Source organism: Gallus gallus, chromosome 1 (assembly GCF_016699485.2).
Source record: "Gallus gallus isolate bGalGal1 chromosome 1, bGalGal1.mat.broiler.GRCg7b, whole genome shotgun sequence".
Lineage (NCBI taxonomy): Eukaryota > Metazoa > Chordata > Aves > Galliformes > Phasianidae > Gallus > Gallus gallus.
The window spans coordinates 67,599,549-67,623,668 of record NC_052532.1 but is presented as its reverse complement, the minus strand read 5'-3'; the positions used below and the strand labels follow the sequence as shown (position 1 = coordinate 67,623,668).

General features: G+C 41.0%; 1 protein-coding gene across 4 annotated transcripts in view; it reads right to left on the bottom strand.

Moving 5' to 3' along the window:
• Positions 1-24,120, bottom strand: part of RASSF8 (Ras association domain family member 8) — an 80,013-nt gene that overhangs the window by 33,898 nt on the left and 21,995 nt on the right. For 2 of the 4 annotated variants that reach the window (XM_416437.8, XM_040705725.2), the window contains one exon: positions 6,514-6,612. The exons of 1 other annotated variant lie outside the window; for it this stretch is intronic. The gene's annotated coding sequence lies outside the window, so the exon portion shown is untranslated. Of the gene's footprint in view, positions 1-6,513; positions 6,613-8,324; positions 8,386-24,120 lie in introns of all 4 variants that reach the window. One more of the 4 variants, XM_046904313.1, reaches the window with a different exon arrangement.

The window sequence follows — 24,120 nt, the reverse complement described above, 5'->3', positions numbered from 1 at the left end:
TTGGCCCACACACAGTGATAGAAAGTGCTCATTGTCTCAAAGGGTGGAGCCCACCGCAGAACAGCATTATTTCCACACTCTCTGAAAGACAAATGGATTCACCCTACCCCTTTTGAAATAGCACAGCATGAAGAAATTTCTGTTAATGCAGAGCTGATGAGGTCTACACAGAACATCCTTAGCCTGGTTCTGTGCTGTAGCACTAGTGCCAGCTCACTTGGTGTAGGAAGAGGCTGCAACCACAGCAGGGAAGTTCACCTGAACCTCATGCACAGAGATCCTTAAACTGGCCTCAGACTTGAGCACAGACAACAGCAAATCTATTGCAGTAGTCAGACTACAGTCTCAATATCTAGCTAGTGTTGGCGCTCCAAAGACTACAGACTCCAAATCCCCCACATGACTCCTGAGAGAACACAAAGATAGCTAACAGGCTGTAGAAACTGATTATACACAGGTATTTGCTCACTGCAGCAAGAAAAAGCTAAACACAAAGCGAAGCACTAAAGCACAATGTAAAGCTTAATTAAACATAGGAAATCCTAATTCAATTAAAATCCAGTTTGGCATAAATCGCTGCCCATGGAGTTTATCATTTAAGCTGCTGAACAAGCACAGCCCTCCTCTCACTTAATAGAGGAATCGGTCCAAGTAGGCCAAAAGTCAGCAAGTGCAGAGTGTGGGATGAAGTACTGGGAGCCGAAATGAATGCCATGAAAGCCAAATAGAGCTGCTACGGGAGCACTGCAGCACTCAGATCCTAGCCTGGAACTGGAGAATTCTGCATCAGAACCGCTGGCCCAAGTGCATCAATACATATGAACAGCTGAGCCTACCGCGTAGCTCTGTGGTTGCGTCGAGGAAGGTAGCTGGCAGTTTTAGAACATGTTTAAGAACTATTAATACTTTATTTAAAAAACAACCTTGTGCATCCGCAGTCAGGCTGCACAGGGCTTTGAGCAACCTGATGTAGCTGTAGGTGCCCCTATTCATTGCAGGGGAGCTGGATTAGATGACCTTTAAAGGCCTCTTCCAACTCAAATGGTTCTATGATTCCCACTAACCTTCAATTTAATTTTAGAAGCTCTGTTTGTCTTGTCCCATGTTTACACAAACAAGGCAATCAGCAACAGCCTGCACACCAACACTGGGGATTCTCAGTGCATCAGGGGCTATTTCCTGCCCCTCCGCTCATGAAGAGACAATTTGCATTTCTGTGCACAGTAGGAGCATAATCTATCTGATTTTCCACTAACGAACTAGGCCCCAAGCCTAAGGAGGCTTCAACATGTGCTTAGCTTGGAACACGCCGGCAGATTCATAGGAAAATAAAAACATACATATAATGCCTCGTGAGATCAAGAATCTGACTGCAAACATCTTTAAACAAACATCTTTAAAATGCAGTCTTCCTCCAAACTGGGACAGAACTGAATCAAAATTACAAGCCTCTCAAAATACGTTCTGACATCACATCAAATAACTGTGCTGAAACTATGTAGTTTCACTTAGTGAGCTACTGAAAGCGTACAAGAGCACACCCCTTGCCCACACTCTGGTTTAAGACATCCTTACTAATAACCCAGATTGATGGGAAAGCCTGAGGATGAAACAAGAAGCTGAGAAGTTTGGTTTCGTTCACAAAAGTTGTAAAAAAAAAAAAAAAAAACAAACCCAACAAAATATTTTTTTCTGTTTTGGAAAAAAAAAAAACAACTTTGCTGTCGAACTGGACAAGATCACTCTGAAAACAGTAATTCTGCCCCACCACAGAGCTGCATCTCATCACAGAATATTTGCTTTCAGATTAATTTTGGAATCTTAACTTTTTGTTTGAAAGCACATGAGATTTTCTGTGCGTGTGAAGAAACAAAGCCATGTTATAGAATTCAGAGAGATGCTCTCTGCAAAGCATAATACTAGTGTTATAGATAACAGGGGTCAGATTTGTTCAGCTCTGCAACAACAGGTGTAACAAACCTTCCTAAAGAAGCTTTAAGACGTCAATTCACAGAATCACAGAATGGCCCGGGTTGGAAGGGACCTCAAGGATCCTGAAGCTCCAAGACCCCTGCCACAGGCAGGGCCACCAGCCTCCCTATTTCGTACTAGACAAGGCTGCCCAGGGCCCCATCCAACCTGGCCTTGAACACCTCCAAGGATGGGGCATCCACAACCTCTCTGGGCAGCCCGTTCCAGCACCTCACCATTCTCATAGTAAAGAACTTCACCCTGCCATCCAACCTAAATCTTCCCTCCCCCAGCTTAAAACCATTTCCCCTCGTCCTGCTGTTATCTACCTTTGCGAAGAGTTGAATTAAATGTCTTCTCGGACTTAGGAAAGGTTAATCAAATGAACAATTAAATTAGTTTTAAAAGTACCAAGATAGGCTTAAGAGTGAAGTGAAAAAGGTATTCATGTTTCTCTTTCTATTTAGTGATGAACTCTCTGATTCACTTGAAGATATTAGTGCCATTTCTGCAGATTTTGCTAATGGGATAGATTCTGGCTCCATTCAACGGCTATTTTTATTTCCTCAATATATTAATTACTAAAACCCGTTTCCTACACAAGTAAAATTAAAGGTAAACTTTGTTACTTGAAAGCCTAGAATTCTCAATTCTAAACATTCTGAAGCCATCCTCTGTAGGAAGTAATGAGCAGAATTGCTGAAACTTAATGGAAAAGGGGGAAGAAGATCGTAACAGAACTACATACCTCTAAAAGCAGCGCTGCCTTCTTGCCAGAGGAATGACTAACATGCATTGCACTTACTGCAAAAATCAATACTAGGTTTGCACTTGCTGTCTGGTAAAACAACATTTTCAGTAATTGTTATGCAAACATAGAAATTCTTTAGCTGTTGTTAGCTCCAAGTTTTACAAGTAATATGCACATATTTTTTTCCTTCAAATGTGTAATGACCACTCATGCAATGCTCATCACATGTGTTCTGTGTCTTGCTACTCTGAAAATCAGAATACTGCAGAATTCTATGGAGACATGTCAATAAAATCAAACTGTAATCTCAAAAAAGATTTTAAAAACTAAAATTAAATCCATAATCCCGTTAGCTTTCTCCATTCAAACAGAAAAAGCCTCGCCAGCAAGTGGAGCAGTGAGAGGATGCAAACCCAGCCAAAGCTCCGTTAACTCATGAACAGAAATATGAAATAGTTTGCCTGCAGCACTAAGGGCTTGCACTCAGCCACCTATGTCCCAAATGATAAAGAAAGAATCAAGCATTTTTGAAGCATAAAGAGTGGCTTTCTTGTCTCTGCATGTACATAGCATTTCCACACAGCACCCTTCCCATCATTTATCATCAATACTTCTGCTCTTATCTCCAGGCATATTCTCCCCACTTACTCTCTATTTGCAGTTTGCCCGGGGTGAGCAAGAAAATGCAGAATCCTAATTCTGAAAAAGTTGTGAGAAATATATACATTTTCAAACATAAAATCAGTGCATTTCCTCAGAAACAGTCCACAGAAACAAAAATAGAATAGCATTCAACTTGAAATGCATTTGTGACGTTTTTACTACAGATGCTGCAATTGTGAATTCATTTAAATCTGGATACAAGATCTGAGTTTTATATAACAGTAAATTTACATAGAACAGCAAGAAGGAGGAAAAAATCACCATTAAGTGAAACAGCAAGAAGTTACACATGATAAAAATGTGAGTGAGTCATGAAAAGGAAGGAAACAGATGCACACACCATAGTATCTTCAACTTCAGCTATGGTATCTCACCGGTCGGAACAAGTACAAGGTCATTATAAAGCTGCAACAGTTAGCAAGGGAACAAGAGGTACATTGTGTGGTGTTCAGCTCTGGAGTGGGGAGGAGGGGGTACAGAGGCTGAAGAGATGAAAAGCATTTTTTGTAATCCAAAGAATGCAGCAAAAGGATTCAAGGATCCCAGTGATAACACTGTCGCCATTTTTTTTCCCCTCTACGGACTCAATCCAAAGGGGATGAAAGGCATATGCACAGGAATTTGAAACACGTGAGAGAAGCAATGAAAATGAGAGATGCAATGCATTTTGTTTGAAATTATTTCTCCCCCTCAACGAGAACTTCCCCAGAAGTCAGAGAAAAAGCACTCTGAATCAGAGCTCCTTTTAGACAGTATCTACAAACTTGTTCCACCTCTTAGTTCTTTTCAGTAGATAGTAGCTGCACAGATTGGAGCAGAGAAAAAAGAATACTGAAAGAGATCAATGAACAAGATATTTTCTGATTCATGGCCCAGAATTTTCAATTCCACCCTGACTTACATGGCAGGAAGATAGATCTGGGAGGGGTACTTCGTCCAGAATTTTTGAGTCCAGACAGCAGAAGCACCTCTTAACTTGGGAGGGTCAAAGACATCTGCTCTGTGTACTTCTGCACAATGTAAGCCACAAATCACTCAGCAGCTACTCAGATTTGCAGGACACAAGTGAAGTCTGAATGCTTAAACACTAAGAAAATGTGGTGCTGATGCTTATTAAGGACAAGAAATTGAGCTGTCTTACATGACACGCACAAAGAGACACAAAGTGAGAAACTAATTCCTTTGGAAGAACACACATCTCTCATCATCCTTGCCATCCTCCTCCAAAGAACTTCTACTTCTTTTATGTTCTGAGATGAGGGAACCAAACCATGGTGACTATCCAAAATGAGTGAACTACAGATTTATATAGGGGTATAAAGTTTTTCTTCTAACCTTTGATTTATGTTTTGACTAACACTGAACAAAAGTGATTTTTTTTTTTTTTTTAAGAACAAAAATCTGACTTCTGACTCCATGATTTCAGGAGAAAAGTGCTTTAATAAACTGCATACTAGCAGCTGTTAGAATCATAGCATGGCCTGGGTTGAAAAGGACCACAATGATCATCTAGTTTACACCCCCCTGCTATGTGCAGGGTCACCAACCACCAGACCAGGCTGCCCAGAGCCACACCCAGCCTGGCCTTGAATGCCTACAGGGATGGGGCATCCACAACCTCCTTGGGCAACCTGTTCCAGTGTGTCACCACCCTCTGTGTGAAAAACTTCCTCCTAATAGGTACCCTAAACCTCCCTTGTCTTAGTTTAAAACCATTCCTCCTTGTCCTATCACTATCCACCCTCATAAACAGCCGTTCCCCCCCCTGTTTATGTGCCCCCCTCAAGTATTGGAAGGCCACAATGAGGTCTCCCCAGAGCCTTCTCTTTTCCAAGCTAAGGAATCCCAGTTTCCTCCATCCTTCCTCATAGGAGAGGTGCTCCAGCCCTCTGAGCATCTTAGTAGCCCTCCTCTGGACCCCCTCCAAGAACTCCACATCTTTCCTGTACTGTCCCTTTGTGTTACACCCTAAAACAGACAGCAAAGTGAAGTAACAGAAAAACAGATAGTTATTGCAGTGATGTTTATGAGGAAAAGCTATTGGTTTATTCCAAAGAACTAAGGTACACAAGTAACTGTACCCATGTGACAATGGGCAAGCATCACCTTGATGAAATGTTTGCGTGCACGTATATGCTGTTGTTGTACAATAACATAATTCGAAGAGTACAGCTTGCATGTCTCATTGCAAAGTGACAGATAAAGGAGTGACACTCTAGTTAACTGGCGACCAGCCAGGGACTTGCTCCACTGAAAGGAATTTACTCAGTAGCACTCACAACAAACGCATAGACAAATTTATCTATGTTCCATTCACAGAATGCAGAACACATTGTAGTAGTGAGTTTCCCATACTTGCTTCACCATCTTAATTTACACCATAGAACAGAGGACTCAAACCAACGTGAATAGTAATCGCCAGTGCATAATCTGACAGTATATATTTGTACAGTGCTTAATTCAAAGTTCTGATCTTTCTACTATGTCAAGAATTAATCACATTGTCATAAAAATCATTATCTGGTACTGCCTTCTTTTCTTGTCATCCCTTCTGGATTTTTGGCAACGTCACAATTGCCAAATTGAGGCTATCTCCTTACATCCAGCATTATGTTTTCAACACACACACACATCACCTGCACAAAGAGACAGCTGCAGCCTGCCATCCTAAAACTCACATACAGCCAGAATTGACTGCCTAACAACAGGGCACCAATGAGCTGTTGCTGGCAGAGAGCTGTCCTAGAGGGTCTGCCAACTAGAAGCCAGTGACAAGAGTCTCCTCTCATTCAGGGCACTCTCCTCAAAGGCAGGCTGGCCTCAGGTCTTCTGCATACACAGGTGGAGAGGAGATACATATGGGAATCACATCATCATATGAATGGTAAACTTGGCAGGACCACGACAGGCACGCTCCAGAACACAACTATCTTGAGAAAGCAAATGTTGCACAGAACAGGGGAGCTGGGATCTTGCTCAGATGTCTAACTTGAGGAAGTAAGTGATGCCAGTATATCCACACACACTTAGGAGACTCTAAGCTCTAGGCTTCTTGGTGTGCTTTATGTACAAACACTTTCAGGAAGGAGAAGGAAAACTCTTATTTGAAATTTGTCATAACTTCTTACCTGCAAGCGAGGACAGATGGAGATGTCTGGTTATGCAGCGGGCTTAGTGCAATCTGCTGCTGCAGGCATAAGGGCCAGCTCTGCTGACAAGGTCACTTGCTGGGAAAAAAAGAAAAAAAAAAAAGAAATGTTTATAAGTTATAAACGAATAACTTATAAGTTAGTAAAACTATCTCAAGAGTGAAGCTATAGTTCCCCCCTCTTCCCTTCAATGCTTTTGAAAACAAGTGCTTCCCTAGCACGGGTAGACAGACTAAGAAAAACACAGCATAACAGTCAGCTACATAAAACTAGAATTTCTTTTTTGCAAATAGTTTAAAAGGAACTCAGAGTGTTATACTTAATTTGCTACTTTTGTTGTTACCAGGTGTGACATCTTCCTGCCATAAATAACTAAATGTGGTAAACAGCATTGCATCAGCTTTCCACAACGTTATGAAATACTGAACGCTACACCAGGTAGTCACGAACATCTGCCACTGCTATATTGTAAATACAAGAGATTGTGAAATAATCTTCTTTCCTAATTTTCTTCTTAAAGAAAATAATCCTTAAACTGGAAGTCTTCCAGATACAAAAACCCCCGTGTGCATACAGACTGTATGAACTGCATACACTGACTCCCTTGTAGTGGTAAATCTCAGTTAACGTACACATACATAAGGAATCAAACAAAGTAGGCAAAAGGTAACAAATCCTGTCCAGCTGACTAAGACTAATATTAATCAGCTTGCAACAGCTGCTTACTACAATTATGTTTAACAGCGCGATGGTGCCAGGCCGATAAACATTGCCTAATACTATGTCTAAGCCAGGGAGAACATGTGAAAAGTGGTCGTTTTTAGACCTCTGTAGAAGGGTTTCTGAATAATACTTCAGTTGAACATATCTGTTACACTGAATGCTAATTAGAAACTTCACTTCGACAGCAGTGTATATTAGCTCTAAAGCAGGTAAGCTTTCCTTGCATCTTTTAGCCTGTCCACTTCCACTGCTGTGAGTCACTGAATATTGCCAATGCAAACTGCTTTTCCCCTACTGCTTGCCATAGATGCAATAACCAGCAACTCCAGCATAAGCATGTTGTAAGTGGCCAGAAAACAACAGCAAGAAACCTCTCAAAGATCTAGAAAGGAAAGACTGGTATATTGTAATACTAGTCTACAAGTGCCATGCACTGAAGCCTTCCAGGAGTAATTACTGCTCCCACCGTGGCCAAAAACTTCTAAATAGGATGTTCAGGACCTGCAGAAATTTAAGGCACACGTATGGTCATTTTCACAACCACTGCCTGCCTACTTCTCTTTTCATTCACAAAGCAACGTTCATTGAATTCTGCGTAGCCGCAATATGCTTTTGTCAGGTGATGTTTGGTGCTTTCCAGATTCTGCTGACCCACAAGTAACTGCTAATGCTTCACTTCAGTTCTGAAGTGATCATAAGTGCTTTTTGGTGACTTCATGCCTCTCAGCAGAGAGACTGTACTTTCACACAAGGGAGAGCTTGGTTAACATCCTTAGCATAGCTGCTAGCGCTTACTTTCCAGAATATTGCTTTGAATTTTCCATTCAGCTTTTTTCACCAAGTAGTCATAACTAGAATCAAACTGTCACACATAAGGCTGAACATTCATCCGACCCATCACGTCAGGTTGAATCACAAGTATCTAAGCTTCAGTTACTTACTGAACTCCATATACACACATTATAATAAGCCTGACTGTAGGACACAGACATACTTGCTTGACTTTTGCTGAGGAAGGGAAGAGTAGAGGAGAGAAAGGAGTGGAAAGAAAAGGAGTAGCACCTCACCCCAAACAGAGAGCCCAGCTTTGAGATGGTAAAGTTGTCCTCACGGATGCCAACTGATCCACTGCCAAGATACCAGAAGCAAACATTTCAATTCCTGTTCCTTGCAAACTACTCCAGAATATCTTAAACAAAAGGATAAGAGCAGTGGGTTTTTGCCCTGAGAGTTGAGCCACTGTGATGCACATCCGGCAGCAGGGTCTGATATTCCACTCAAACAGAGACCTATTATCTTTAGCTCTACTGAAGCACTAAAGCTCTTCTTAGACCACTTCACAAACTGAGCGCAAAGGAGTAAGGATAAGAGCCACATTGTGTCCTTAGGGACCCCTATTAAATCAGATCCTCAACATCAGCCACTTCATCCTTGTTTTCCTCAAGCCATATGGCTTCCTGACAAAATCTCTGCAAACAATAAATCCATTAATCAAGCCACTGTTGGAGGAAAAGATTTTTTTATTCCCTTCATCAATCCAGACATCTTAGCAAAGAAGTTTTATGTATTTTAGTCAGAAAAAAAAAGAGGGCCTATTGAAGTCCCAGGGAAAATATTAAAAGTATTCTTGTGCTCACGCTACAGACTTGTAGTTTGGAGCCTTAAATCAAGTACTTACTTGCAACAGATCCTGACTTGTTAAAAGATGTAAAAGGATGCAGAAAAAAAAAGATGCACGTCAGTTGAGCTAACACGAAAAGCATCCAGTCTCATTAAATATAAGAGTAGGGATCCAATATGAACCACTGACTTGGTTCCCTAGCATACAGGGTCAAAAAACAACACATGTTTTTTTCAATCAGCAGAAATAGGTAGGCATTAAAAGTCATATTTTATTCCTACTATGTGCTAAGTAGATGCATGCATGCAAATGCCAGAAGTAGCCCACAGGAATCTAACAGGAACATCTTTCAATGAGAGATGCTACAACACAGGACTTTGCAAGAGGTCAGCTTATTTATCAAGGTGTACCAAGATGATCAATTCCAACAGGATACATAAAATGTCTCATTTTATTTACCAATAAAATGGTAAAATCACATGGATGATAACGTTGTTTTCTGATCAAGAGGAAAACACGCACTGCACATGCAAGAAACTCAATAGTAGGAAGAAAGCATAAAAACAGTAAGATTTCTAGCTCTTTTACGTGGGAAAACTTTCTTTCTTGCAGATGGGAAGGTCTCCCTCTCAGGCAAAATAAGGGAGAAGAGTTGAAAGACAACATAAACAAAGAAAACTAAGCACGGTCATTGCTTCACCAAACTGAATAAACTTGAGACTCTGCTTCGGTTTAGGGATGAGAAGTGTGCAAGCCTGAAGCTGCTGCAGGTGAAATTCTGTTTTATACACACACACATGCATATATATATATACACATGTGAATACTGTTGGGCAAGTACAAGGGCTGCTCTCAAGGTAATGCTTCCTATTTTATGATGCTGGCCCACAATGTCAGAGGCAGATGTTGCTGGTATGGCAGTAGAGGCTGAACCTTCCCAACAATATTCCATTACATTTTGTTGCTGCATGACAGATGGCAGCAGAGGGGCAGTCTGACAAAATGGCATCTGATATGGAAGAGCGGATGAAGCAATCATATGGAGTCGAATGAATTTAATTCCTCCATGCAGAAAGAATGGTACTCATCAACACTCGTTCACACTTGCTGAACGGTTATGGAGACCAAACAGTGCATGTGAGCACAGTGAGGTGGTGGGTTGAGTTCTTCAGCAGTGGCGACAGCGGGTCACCGCTGCTGGTGCAGATCTTGATGAGCGCAGCATGCAGGCTCCTGTTCATCTCTGGAAAAAATGCATAGGTAATGGTAGTGACTCTGTTGAAAAATAGCATTTTGTAGCTGAGAATTTGCACTATCAAACAGTGTTATTGTGCTTTTTGTATCTGTTAGAGTTTCCATGGAAATAATAGGAAGTGTTACTTTCAGAGTGACCTATGTGTATACTGTAAATATATGGTAAAACATTCCCTTTCCTCCTACTCAATGGGCTCAAAGAGGGTAAGAAGCTGAGAATTCAAAAGCAAAGAAGAGATGACAGAGGAAACAAAGACCTAATTTTCTTTACTTGTAATAACAACTTTTGAGTAGAGCATTCTTATATTCTCAGATGTCACTGAGACTCATGTGGACTCTCTTATCCCTGGCTATCCCAAGCAACTATTTGCAATACACCTTGAAGCCTACACAGCAAGAAGAAAAGAGATTTTCTAATGATGATGAAAGAAAAGAGAACCAAAGATGTCATCTAACTGAGTATGTGACTGCGTGCATGAGCAAGGAGGTGGAAAAGGAGTCTAGCTGCATGCAAGAAATATAGGAACATAGTCAGGTCATGCAGGGACACAAGGAAGGCTAAAGCACACTTGGAGTTAAACCTTGATTTAACTCCAAGTTAAATCAAGGACAATAAGAAAGACTTCTTTAAGTATGTCAATAGCAAAAGGAAGATTAGGGAATGCTGAATGAGGTGGGTGCTGAGGTAGTAAAGGACATTGAAAAGGAAGAGTTAATGAATGCCTCCTTTGTTTCAGTCTTTACTTCTAAGACTGCCTCTTAAGAGTCCCAGACCCTGGAGATAAGTGAGCGCCTAGGGAAAGGAAGGTTTCCCCTTGGTCAAGGACAATCTGGTCAGAGATCGTTTAGGCAAACTCTATGCACACAAATCCATGGTCCCCAATGGGATGCACCCACGAGAACTGAGGGAGCTGGCAGAAGTGACTGCCTAGCCTCTATCACCTTTAAGAGGTCATGGAAAACAGGAGAGGTGCCTGAGGACTGGAAAAAACCAGATGTCATTCCATCTTCAAAAGTTACAAGGAGGATCCAGGAAACTACAGGCCAGTCAGCCTCACCTCTGTCCCTAGGAAGGTGATGAAATAGCTTATTCTGGATGTCATCTCTTAGCAAATGGAAGAGAAGGTCATCAGGATGCATTCATCGACGGGAAATCATGCTTGTCCGACCAAGTAGCCTTGCATGATGTCATGGCAAGCTGGGTAGATGAGCGGAGAACAGTGGATATAGTCTAGCTTGACTTCAGCAGGCTTTTGATGTTGTATCCCATAACATCCTCGTAGGTAAGCTTAGGAAGTATGGGATAGACAAGTGCACAGTGAGGTGGATTGAGAACAAGCAGGGCTCAGGTGATTGTGATCAGTGGTGCAGAATAGTTGGAGGCCTGTAGCTAGTGGTGTTCCCCAAAGATTGGTACCGAGTCTGATCTGGCTCAGCATCTTTTTCAGTGATCTGAGTGAAGGGATAGAGAGCACCCTCAGCAAATTTCCTGATAATACAAAGCTGGTAGGAGTGGCTGACATACCAGAAGGCTGTGCTGCTATTCAGCATGATCTGGATGGGCTGGAGAGTGGAAAGAAAGGAACCTAATGAAGTTCAGCAAGGGCAAGAGGAAGGTACAACTGCACACGTTGGTAAAAGTTAGGGGCTGACCTGATGGAAAAGAGCTTTGTGGTGGACTGCAGGTTGACCACAAGCCTGAAGCATACCCTTGTGGCTAAGAAGGCCAATATAATTCCAGGGTGCATTAAAGAGAGCGTGGCCAGAAGGTCAAGGCAGGTGATCCTCCTCGTCTACTCTGCTCCAGTGAGGCTACATTTAGAATGTGGGCTCTCCAGTTAAAGAAAATAGGGAATTTCTAGAGAGAATCCAGCAGAGGGCCACAAAGGTGATGAGGGGCCTGATCTCCCTTACATGTGATCAATCAGCCTAAAGAGAAGACCGAGGAGGAATCTTCTCGGTGCTTATAAATATCTAATGGACAGGAGCCAAGTAGATGCAGTCAGACTCTAACGGTGCTCGCTGACAGAACAAGGGCCAATGGGCACAAACTGGAACAGAGGAAGTTCCATCTGAATATGAGGAAAAACTTCTTTACTTTGAGGGTAGCAGAGGACTGGAACAGGCTGTCCATAGAGGCTGTGGAGTCTCCCTTGAGGATATTTAGAACTCACCTGGATGCTTTCCTGCGTAACCTGCTGTAGGGAACCTGCCTTAGGAAGCGGGAGGGTTAGACCAGATGATCTCCAGAGGCCCACTCCAACCCCTTCAGTTTATCGAAAAAGAAGCACCTGCAAACTGAACAAGTGTTGGTCACCTCTTCAGAGAGTATGAAACACCAGAATGGCTGTTTTGAGTATCTGTTCCTACTGATGATTTTTCCGTAACCTCCTGGACTATATTTTCATTACTCAAAAGCCCGCAGTGGGGAAGGACTACTGGTAAAAACAAGTAGTTACTTTCAGAACCCAGGTGGCCTCTTCCATTTGCACATTTCTAAAAGAACCATGGAATGTCCACTCATTGAATGGAAGATCGGATTGACATGGCAACAATCCTTTCTAAACTTAGAACTTGTATTTCACCTCCACTCCTTAACAGTTGTTCTTTAGTTTACTGAATGACAGACTCTGTATCTCAACTCATGTGATATAAAGGAATCCCCTGCTGAAAGTAAATTTAGGAGAAACAAGAAACAGTTTACAATGGTGAAAAAGACCTTTCTGAGAAATAGCATTAAAAAAGGAACCAAGCTGACTTTTCAAGAGCCTTTTACATTTAAATACAGGAAAGCAGTATCCTTGACTACAAGCAGGAAATCTTTAAAATGAAAGCCATTTTCTGTCTTTGTTGAAGTTGAGTAGCAATTAGCCGTAAAGGAAAAGCATATGGAAACAGGAATCTCAAAACTGAATTAGTATCAGCAAGTAAACATCTGTACTTGTAACAAGGTCAGAACGTTTTGGTTAGTTCCATGGGGTAATGGGAGAATCATCAAGTTAACTTATATCTTATATCAAGGTAATGATGAGTCTGAAATGCTGCAGACATCATATGGAACCTATAGCTATAAATTATTAACTTCAAGGTCATGATTTAAGAAGATACACCATCGTATCCAAAGTACAAACAGATCTGTTGATGCCTTGAGGCTGTGGTAAAAGGTAAGTTCTGGACAGAGAAGCAAGGAAGGTTGGGTGCTGCCAGCTAAGGAGGTCTTTACCACATCTGGGTCATATGGTCCCAATTATCTTCTCATCACAATTAATCAAAAATTATCCATCAGCAACTATATAATGACCTATATAAAAACAAATGTGAGATTGCTGCGTGGCTCCACTCCATGACCCTATGACCTCCTCTCCTTCTGTGCAACTCAAATTGGAAGAATACTAGCATAATAGCACAGAAATTAGTAATTCTTTTACATGCCAGCCTATTTCTTTTCTTAAGACAGCGTGCACTGCAACATTACACTTACAGATAGGAGGCATGCTTTTGATTGTTTCCTGCAGGAAAAATTTACTTTGTTGTTGACTTCTTTCCAAGTGGGTCCATGAAAACCTAATGAGGTACAATAAGGCCAAGTGCAGGGTGCTACACTTGGGTCCGGGCAATCCCAGGTATTTATACAAACTGGGGGGGAAGATCTTCTTGAGAGCAGCCCTGCAGAGAAGGACATGGGGGTCCTGGTAGACGAGAAGCTGGACATGAGCCAGCAGTGTGCGCTTGTAGCCTGGAAGGCCAACTGTGTTCTGGGCTGCATTAAAAAAGGGGTGGCCAGCAGGGAGAGGGAGGTGATTGTTGCCCTCTACTCAGCTCTTGTGAGGCCCCGTCTGGAGTACCACGCCCAGGCCTGGGGCCCACAGTACAGGAAGGATGTGGAGCTCTCGGAGCGGGTCCAGAGGAGGGCCACTAAGATGATCAGAGGGCTGGAGCACCTCTCCTATGAAGAAAAGTTGAGGGAACTGGGCTTGGTTAGCTTGGAGAAGAGAAGGTTCCAGGGAGACCTCATTGTGGCCTTCCAGTACTTGAAGGGGGCATATAAACAGGAGAGGGAACAGCTGTTTACATGGGTGGATAGTGATAGGACAAGGAGGAATGGTTTTAAACTAAGATGGAGGAGGTTTAGGGTAGATATTAGGAGGAAGTTTTTCTACACAGAGGGTGGTGACGCACTGGAACAGGTTGCCCAAGGAGGCATTCCTGGAGGCATTCAAGGCCAGGCTGGATGTGGCTCTGGGCAGCCTGGTCCAGTGGTTGGCAACCCTGCACATAGCAGGGGGGTTGAAACTCGATGATTGTTGTGGTCCTTTCCAACCCAGGCCATTCTATGATTCTACAATCAGTCACAGCCCACTCAGTAGATTTTTAAAAAACGATTCCAACACTTGTTTTTCCCTTTGAAAGGAACTGTCTGATTTTACTGTCTACAATAAATGCTTTAAACAGCATAACAAATACTTGCCAAGCCTACGTACAGCTAAATATTTTGCACTGATTCTCAGAAAAGGAAGAATGATAAAGTATATTTAAAGAAAGAGGCTACGGTAATACAGTCAGGATGTTTAACAGAATTGTGATTGGGTCTGTATTTTCTATATCCACCGACTTGTTTGAACTGCAGGTCACTAGGAAGCAAGTCAAGTTAGATCATTTACTACTGATACTACAGGTGAGGCTTTTTAGACAAGCAATACAAGTTAAAACATGCATGTCGCTAATATATCACACGGATATTAGAAAAGGTTATTCACCAGAGGGTGGTCAGGCACTGAAACAGAATCCCCAGGGTAGTGGTCATAGCCACAAGCTGCCTAAGTTCAAGCAGCATTTGGCAGCACTCTCAGACAGGGTTTGAATTCTGGGGGGTCCTTTGTGGAGCCAGAAGTTGGGCTTGGTGATTCTTGTGGGTTGTGCACAACTCAGGATATTCTGTTCTTAACCATGCAAATTTCTGAAAAAGTATAATTGGACAAGACATCCAACTATTAAAGTGTTCAGGTTATGTAAAGATGGTAGCAGAGTGTATAATTTGCTTTAACTTCTTTCCTTAAGGATAAATCTGGTTGAAAGTAACTGGGGGGGAAAAAATGGAATGGGCTTCCCATTACACATGTAATAATGTAGTTAGGAACATGCATGCATGCAACAGTAATTGAAGAGTAAAAAAAATTTCGCTTCCTTTGCCACTGAACGTACATGCTGGCCATTACAACTGAGCAAAGTATTAACACTGTATTTCAACATACACTCCGTGATCATAATATAGAGACAGTATCCAATGGTTCTTTACATTCTCAAAAAGTGGATATTATAATATAATATATAAATACTATATGTCTCTACATTTTTGTATCAAAAGGTTAGTTGGAAAAGCTGTCATGCAAAAAAGTGATTCCCCAGAGGGCTTAAGGGTTACCTTAAGCTGACTTTCAAATGCAGCTTACTTCCAATAACACCCAGATTCCAATCTTTTTATAATTACTTGGGAAAAAGTGAAACACAGAAGATTGTGTAAGTAGCAGCAAAGCTGAGCAGATACAGAAACTCCTTGTTTTCTAAGGGCCTGGAGCAGTTTATTTTGTGATTTCCATCTTGCATGCAGTGCATTTCAATCTTCACATGTGATTCAAATGCACATAGTTCCATCAACACTTTGAAGTAGAAGTCAGCTCTGCAGCCAAAAATTGTACCATTCTCTCTACACTTTCCATCTCTTCTTATCTGACATGGCTGCCCTCAATTTATAGTGAGCTGAGTCAGAAATCAAACCCAGACTTAAAAGAACCAAAACCTTACGTACTAACAATGCAGCATAACACATCCACCAATGAACCTACAATACGAGCTGTTTCATATGGCTCACTAGCGCTAAAATGGTACAAAGGATCAGTGAATTCCTCCCTGCACACACAGGGCTGGTCTACCAAGAAAGGATTACACACAGACAAAACTTCCAGTCATATGGGACACCAGAAAGCCTGCCTCTTGTTGGCTCTTCTGCTCATAAGGCAAAGTTACAGCGCTGATGGGCCGAAGAGACTTGGCACACTTTCACCAGTATGTTAGAGGTCTTTATTTCAAGTACAGAAAAAAAAAGCACCTTGCTAATTTAGGTTTTATGCTGATGCATAAAGGAAGTACAAGGCAACAGTTTGAGAAAACGTGTGTTTGCAAATAGCCAGCTTCTATTAAATGGATTTCAACTATCTATAAATGAAAGCACACACTGAATAATAAAAGGTGAAAGTAGTGAAGTATACAGCTGTTAGGCATTTCATGGTTATAAAAACAGTCACAGATGGCAGCTGCAGAGAGGAACACTGGGCCTGAAACCTTGCAGATTTGTAGCTTTGTTTGTAAGCACTTGTCCTTGTTGATAAGGAGCACCTTCCACCACACCTTCAGCCAACCTCTGCTCTCCCTCCCCTTCAAGTATTTGAAGAAACGTTAGTGAGATTATTAAGTCTAATTGTCACTAATCAAATAAACGTTATATAGTAGCAGTAGCTGTTAATTGCAGATTTTTGTTTGATTCTTTGGAGCATTAATTTCTTACTTCATTATGCAGTCAGTGGAAGCCATTAACTATAACTTTCCCTTACACTGCAATTAGCAATGAGGTGATGAAAGAAACGCAAAGTTGACTTTTGCTGTTTTTACTGCACTCCTCAGCAAGAATTTTTAATCAATTGTCTGGAAGTAATCTTTCCAGTGGAATGAACTCCATTGATGCTTGGACCTTACATAGGTGTATATGTAAGACAGATGTGGGAGATGTAGAAAAATTTCTCTTTATATCACAAGCCATTACCTCCACCTCAAACAGCAGTAAGCAAAGCTATAGCACCTGTCTCAGCAAAGAGATTTACTTAAGAGAAACTGCATAGAAAGCAATTAGACTCCCACAGTTTCAGAAGTAATAATGATCTCCTGTTATACATTGACTAGTAGTTAATCATCATCTAGTAGAACTAGGACCAGCTTCTATGAAATGGCCAATCAGTTGATTACACCACTGAACGCTTGGAAATTTGTTTATTTGATAGCACACAAGTTTTTGCTTTACCAATTAGAGAACTTCATTTGTGTCAATGGCAACATAATTCTACATTTAAAAGGACACAAGCAATTAGATTACAAGTTGCTAAATGTTTCCTGATTAGTATAACATCCCTTAAAAATAAAACCAAACCAGGCTGGTTGGTTTACAAGTGACAGCAACAGCCTGTACCATCATCAGAACTGCAGAATTCTCACTCTTGCAGAAGATCAGGTTGACTAGATCCCTGTTCCACTTCACATCTCAAACCACCATGGTTGTTAAATGCAAATAACTATAAAAAAGAGAAGTGATAAAAACAGGTTTTCTGAAATACAATTCCTACCATTCAGTATTTTAATTCTCTGGAAAAGGTAGAACAGATGGATGATAATTGCAAGTTATGGAACAGGAAATGGAGAGAAGCTACCCTTACAATGACCAATCAAGCTTACCAAAGCAAATAGGCACAAAAAGGTATCTTGTACTCAAGAAGGTAATGGGTTTGTTATGTTGTATACCCAAATTAAAATAAAGATAAAAAAGCTTAGACTAGTCTGTCTCTTCAAAAATTAGAACACCGGAAGGACAGACAGCCTTCTTCATAACTCCAAGGCCCTGTCTTTATCAGCATTTCAAGCCAAGAAACACTCTTCTAGGGGAAGGTGGGGAAGGGTATACAGGAGGTTCTAGTTGACATACGCAGTCCTCACATTGCCTCCAGTCAGGCCAAAATACAAGTCACCACCTGGATTCAAATGCCTTTCCTTCGTTCAACAATGATTTATTTCCTTTTGTAGGTGACAATCATTACTTAATTTTAAGTGCCCAACATAAGCCAAGAGAAAGTGAAAGCTTTCCTTCGAAGTTCAAAAGCAGGATTCAGATCCTGTGGTGATTAGCAGAGCAAGTTGAAATAACAAGATAAAAGTAGTAATAAAGCCTATCACGTCTCACGCTATTTTCAGAATTCTTTGGCAATTTCTCCCCTGAAAGTTAAGACCACTGACCAGCAGATCCCACAGACTCCCTTTGGAAAAAAGACAACGCTCTGTACCATGCGGGAGGTACACACACTTCAGCTGTTAATCAAACTTGAGTTCAAAGCCAAAAAGCTGCAGGGCTTATGAGGCAAGCACATGGTAAAAACACACCACAATATGAATGCATGTAAGTACTAGCAAACAGTTTTTCCTTCACTGCAATGATGTGCTTCGCAGAACACACGATGCTCTGGTAGGTGCTGGCCATTCACCAGGGGGAAGTGGGAAGACCCCTAGAGGCAACTGGAAAAAAATCAGTTCCAAACACAGCTTTGCGCACCCCCAGGAATCTGTGCTGGCATCTGAAGATCCTCACCAGCTTCAGAGTACTGCTGCTCCATCACTGCGAACCTGAAGCTAAGAGGCCAAACACTGTTGAAATCTGCAAAACCAAGAAAGTCAGTCTGTTTGATAAGACACGTAAGAACACAGCAAAGTAATGAGTGACTCAGCAAAACAAGGCTGTCTTTTTCAACTAGATACAAACATTTTAATTTTTTTAACCCAGAAGTTATTTGGTTTCAAAACTGCAAAGTTTATTATTATTATTAAGGTATTAAAAATCTAATTCCTCCTCAGCCAGCATACAGCTGGGAGAAATAGATGGAAAGAAAAATGAAGTTACTGCAGCATTTGGGGATGTTTCAAGTTAACGCTGACTCAGATCCCATGCAGATTACACTAATTTTGATCAGTTCTGACTTGCAATTCCTAGGACTTCAGTTAAAAACAAGAAGCAACTTAAGGCCTTGCCATAGATTCTTCCTTGAAGACATCCATGCATCTTGAAGACCTTGAAGACAAATGCATCTCAAGTACATACAAAAAGTTCAAGAAGTCAATGGCAAGAGTGCAGATTTTCAACATTCCCAAACAGTGAAGTTTGCAAAATGGCAAATACCAAAGGTAGACAAGAAGAGGCTGAATAGGAAGATGTTTTGATCTTTGAAAATTATCTTAGAGGATAAGAGACACAGATTGCTAGTAGAGAGAGTATGATCCCGACCACTTAAAAATACTGTCTTGCTGCTACACTTGAACAGTACCTATATGAGTAAATCACACTGTCATGACAGAAAGAACCAAACTATTCAGTGGAGTTCCATGATGACCAAACTTTTCACCACAGGTCTGCTGTACAGTGCTGCCAACTCTGTAAATTTGAGAAAAAAAACTGTACTTTTCCCCTTCATGCTTTATATCATTTATGAATGGACCTTAAGATACCAATTAGAAACAAATGAAACAACCTGAACAAAGGGTGCCCCATACCTGAGCTATCCCTTGAGAAGGTTGCTCCCTCATGACTGCCAGTTTACATACTGCACTGTAATCCTTCCATCCGTTTTTGATTCTTTTGAAACAGCCCACAACCACATACACAGCTACCTTCCTATGCCTCATCCCCAAAACAAATCACTGCTCAATTCTTAGGCTCACCTCCACTGGTCTTTGGAGATCTCTCAACTGGAAAAGAGGCAAAATTCTAATCCACATGCTGCTTTACAAACCAACCATCCTATTCCACCACTAGGAAAACATCATTGCAAGTTGACTTAAAGCAGCAGATTCTAACAATAAAGAGCAACTACTTCCCATCTGATGGATTTATCCAGTTTTCCTAGTTTACACACAGTATCTTCCTCCAATATGCTTACAAGCAGTTTTTAGCTTTCATTGTTAGTGTGAATGGCCTGATTCATTGCTCCCCTGTTCATCTCATCCCTGTCTCACTGCACTTAATTCTTCTCTACTCTTTTAGAAAGAAGACTTTGATAATGTGTGCACAGTCACTACTGCACACAAGATGCTGGTCTTACAAGAATTTAACCGAGGTCACAAACAGCAATTCCTGGCAAAGTTAATTTGCAACAGATAATAGCAATGGCATTTCAGTCATTTCAACTCTCCCCAGCCTAAAGTTTCCAAAACAAAATAAGGAAGGAGCACCTACGATCATATATTCAACTGTCTTATTATCCCACCTCAGTCTATAGCCAAAGTAAGGCTCCCAGGTGCATACAGACACCATGGCAGGAGTTCAGCAGCTTAGCCACAAGCAGTTTTACAACGGAAGCACAGTTTGAACTCCATAAAGACTGGGCAAGATTTCTTTGGACATCTTCCACTAAAAAGGCAGATTAGGAGTTACAAGCTCACATCCAAAGACTTAAGACATCTAAAAACTTCAGGTGCTTTAACTCACTATGCATGAAGACAAACACCAAGCTTAAGAAGGCAGAGCATTAATGAGCTTGGAGTTGCCAGTCTTGGCCCACTAGGTTAAAACTCAAGTGAAGACATTTCTACTAAAGCATTTAAACGTGAATGGCGAATCGATAAGAGGCTACACAAAGTTACCACAGCTGAGCAGATGTACCTTAGCTTGTTGAAGTACTGTAACTCAGTATCACAGTCCTCTCAGTCTCCTGAGCCTCTTGAAATGCTACAGAGAATGCAATAAGACAGCCACTTCACTCCTATATTCCAAGAAGGTAAAATCTCTGGTTGAAGGCTATTTCACTACCTCTGCCGCGTTCTCCTATACTGCTTTTGTTCCCCTTACTCCAAGCAGGCTTTTGCACATCATTCAGATTCCCTTCCTCCAAGGTGAAAGCAGTTTCTATTGCTGTAAAAGATGCGAGAAGCAGTACTGACAACATTTCCAAGGAAATCTATAGTTGCCCCGCATTACTGATGTACCATGGTCTAAATAGAAACTGCTTTTATTTCGCATCCATACTTATTTTCATCATCATTTACAAAGATCAATTAATCATAATGTTTTGCTGTACTTTTACATTCTCCCTGATTTAAGATTAAGGATCTCCAGTAGCTGTGATGAAAAGAAAGAAGGTTTTTACATTTACTCAGACACTGGACATGAGCTTGTCCACTTCCCTATTCCCTTCTGTCTTCCACCAATTCCTATGGTGACATAAGAGAATTCCACCCTCAAAAAAGAGACCAGCACAAAGCACTAAATATCCCTTTAATAACATCCACTTGCAAATCAGGAAGCTCTAACTCCCACAAGGATCCTCAATAACACCCTTGTAAGTTGCAACATTTCACATACTAGGTCCTCATGGAGATGCTACACAGACACCTGTAGTTCTATGGGGAACAACATCCAAGTGAAAATTGATACCACTCCCTTTTCAAATAAATGTTCTGTGAAAAACCACAACTACAGTTATGTCATCAATACTAAGATGTGAAGAATACATATTTGACTTAGTTTTAAACTGAGCTAAGTAATTCTACGATGTAAAATGAAAGGTGGATTTCTGCAATGGCACCAACAGTCTGCGTTAAAACATCCCTATTTCTAGCATCAAAGTTGAAGTGAAACTATTGCTGATTAGATCAGTTTTGGAGCCATGTTCCATAGATCAGCTACAAGGGCAGCAACACTACTCAGTAATCTTAATCTCTAAGCAGACGCCCTGTGCTAAAGCAAGCATAGGCAACACCATTGGGCAAAGGCACTTTTGACTTGCCATCAACATGTATCATTTGACATAAAGTCCGTTTTGCTTCCAAAAATCAAACAATCTACATTAGTACTAGCTTGCGTTACCAAATTTATTTCAGGATCACTAGGTAATAGTTCTTAGTGTTAGTCCAGGTCTGCGAGGCAGGCATTACTGCAAGACAGACTGATGTAAATAGTTTTCATGTAATCCTGTATTTGTGTGATAGTCAAAGGAAAGCACGTAATTCTTGTAGAAAGACTAGAAAATGGATTCAAAGCATTCAGTAAGATAAGTTTTCATGGGAAATATTCAGAATTTAAATTGGAGGGGGGGGACTACAATTTGAAAGCCAGTGGTCTGGTCACTCCAACACACGCCACATAGAAATTAAATACTACTGCATTCTACTGCATAGTAGCATTTAAGCAGTAGCTTAAAGCACAGTCTCTTAACAGCATTTTGGTAAGGAAGTTTAATAGCCAATATACAGTTTTTGCAAAATTGCACTTGAACAGCTGAGGCACCTCCTCACACAACTGATGCTGATGCAAAGTGCAGACAACGGAAGCCAGCTTTTCTTCAGACTGGCGCTCAGCAGGCAGGTGCAAGAGTTGAGTGCCAACACACACTGCCTGTGACAACTTTCCTGCTCTAGCCAGGACTGCATAACTGAAACAGCAAAGCATTACAAATCTGGAACAGTTTTCCCAGTAGAAAAAAGAGCTGCTTCTGAAATGTAGGTCTTCAGCAAAAGGCATCAAGAGCCTAATCTCCCTAAGCATTGGATGCACGCTCATACAATGCATGCCATGCCTTATCCGCTAGAAGGCAAAAGGGGCTGCATGCAACCAGCCCAGCCAACAGCACCACGAAACATAACATTTTTGGTTTAAACACTTTCAGAGGAGCAAAGAGAGTGTAAGTAGTCCACTTCTTTAGAAGAGGTAGCTAGATCAACAAAGACAAGGAGCCACAAGAGTTATCTATACATGCGCAACTGAGAAAGAAACCTTTATTATTCACTCTAATTCTTCTCAGATGTTTTAATCAGAGGATCCTTTTGTAGCGTGTTTTTGTTTTTGTTTTTTTTTTTCCATTTTATAAATCTCATTTCTCTACTCCAATTATCCATCCTTCTTGCAAGAAATCCACCTGAGTCTAACCTGGAAGAAGCACAGGAAAGCACACACCTTGCATTGGACCTAATTCCCTATACAAGAGTGATTAAATAATTGCTTGATGATCCTTAAATTTACAAAATGTAATAATGACAAAACAGCTTTAGGATAAAAGACAAAAACACTGGTTCAATCACCCCCAGAATAACTCTTCATAATGGATTAATAGTATAGGTCATGTATGTTCACACACACACCCCACTGCATATATTCTTAGTGCTTGATTCTGGGAATAAAAACTCAAATACACTTTTAGACTGAAGTCTCCCAAGCAATCAAAGCTGCAGGGTTCATAAGTAATTGTTAATGCTATATAACTGTTAATAAATTAGTTTAAATGCACTGAAATTAGAATCAGCATTCTCCTGGCAGTTTGCCTTTAACGTGTCAACAATTATTTCATTATTGCACTAGTAGTCAGCGATAGCAAGCTCATAACAATACAGCCACAAGTTTGCTCTGTTTCAAATTTGATTCTTACCCAGCATTTATTGAAATTGGTTTACATTATTTGACTTCAACACACTAAAAGTATGGCTGCGATCACTTGACTATAAGAGTACGTCGTCCATTGGATGTTACTGCGTAACTGAACTATACTTCTCATTTGTATGTACGCACAAGCACTCCGCAACACTTAGAACTGTAGCATCTAAATTCTACAAGAGCTCTTCATCACCACAGCGGGTTTGCATAGATTAAATACAAAGCACAGACAGCAGCCTCATGGGAAAACCTCAAAGGTGAATCATATCCACACTATCACTCCCGCTTGCAAATACTTGCTTTCATACCATCATCTAGAATTGAGTTAATTCGTCAAAATGAAACAGTGTATTCAGAAGAGAAATCTCATGAGCATATTTTATATAACAACAAACCCCCAAATTAGAGTGAACACAGTTCTAAAAATCCATCACACATAGAGATGAACATTTAATCTCATTGAAAAATGCAGCAATAATATATACCTACAAAGCATCACTGGAAAATAATCTGAGAACCCTGCAGTGTTCTGGAGGAAGTCCGAGAAATTGGAAAATACAGGGAAGTGCTGCTATAACTGGAGAGGTGAATATGAACCAATCTGGAGAATGCAACTTAAGTGTTTGTCATCAATATGTCTCAGTTCTGGGGTCTTCAAGTGACTTGACACAGATCCCCATGAATACCAAAACTGCAGAGCATTTCATTCTTAACTCAGAGTTGCCTTTCACAGGGTAGCAAGACACAGTGATTCATC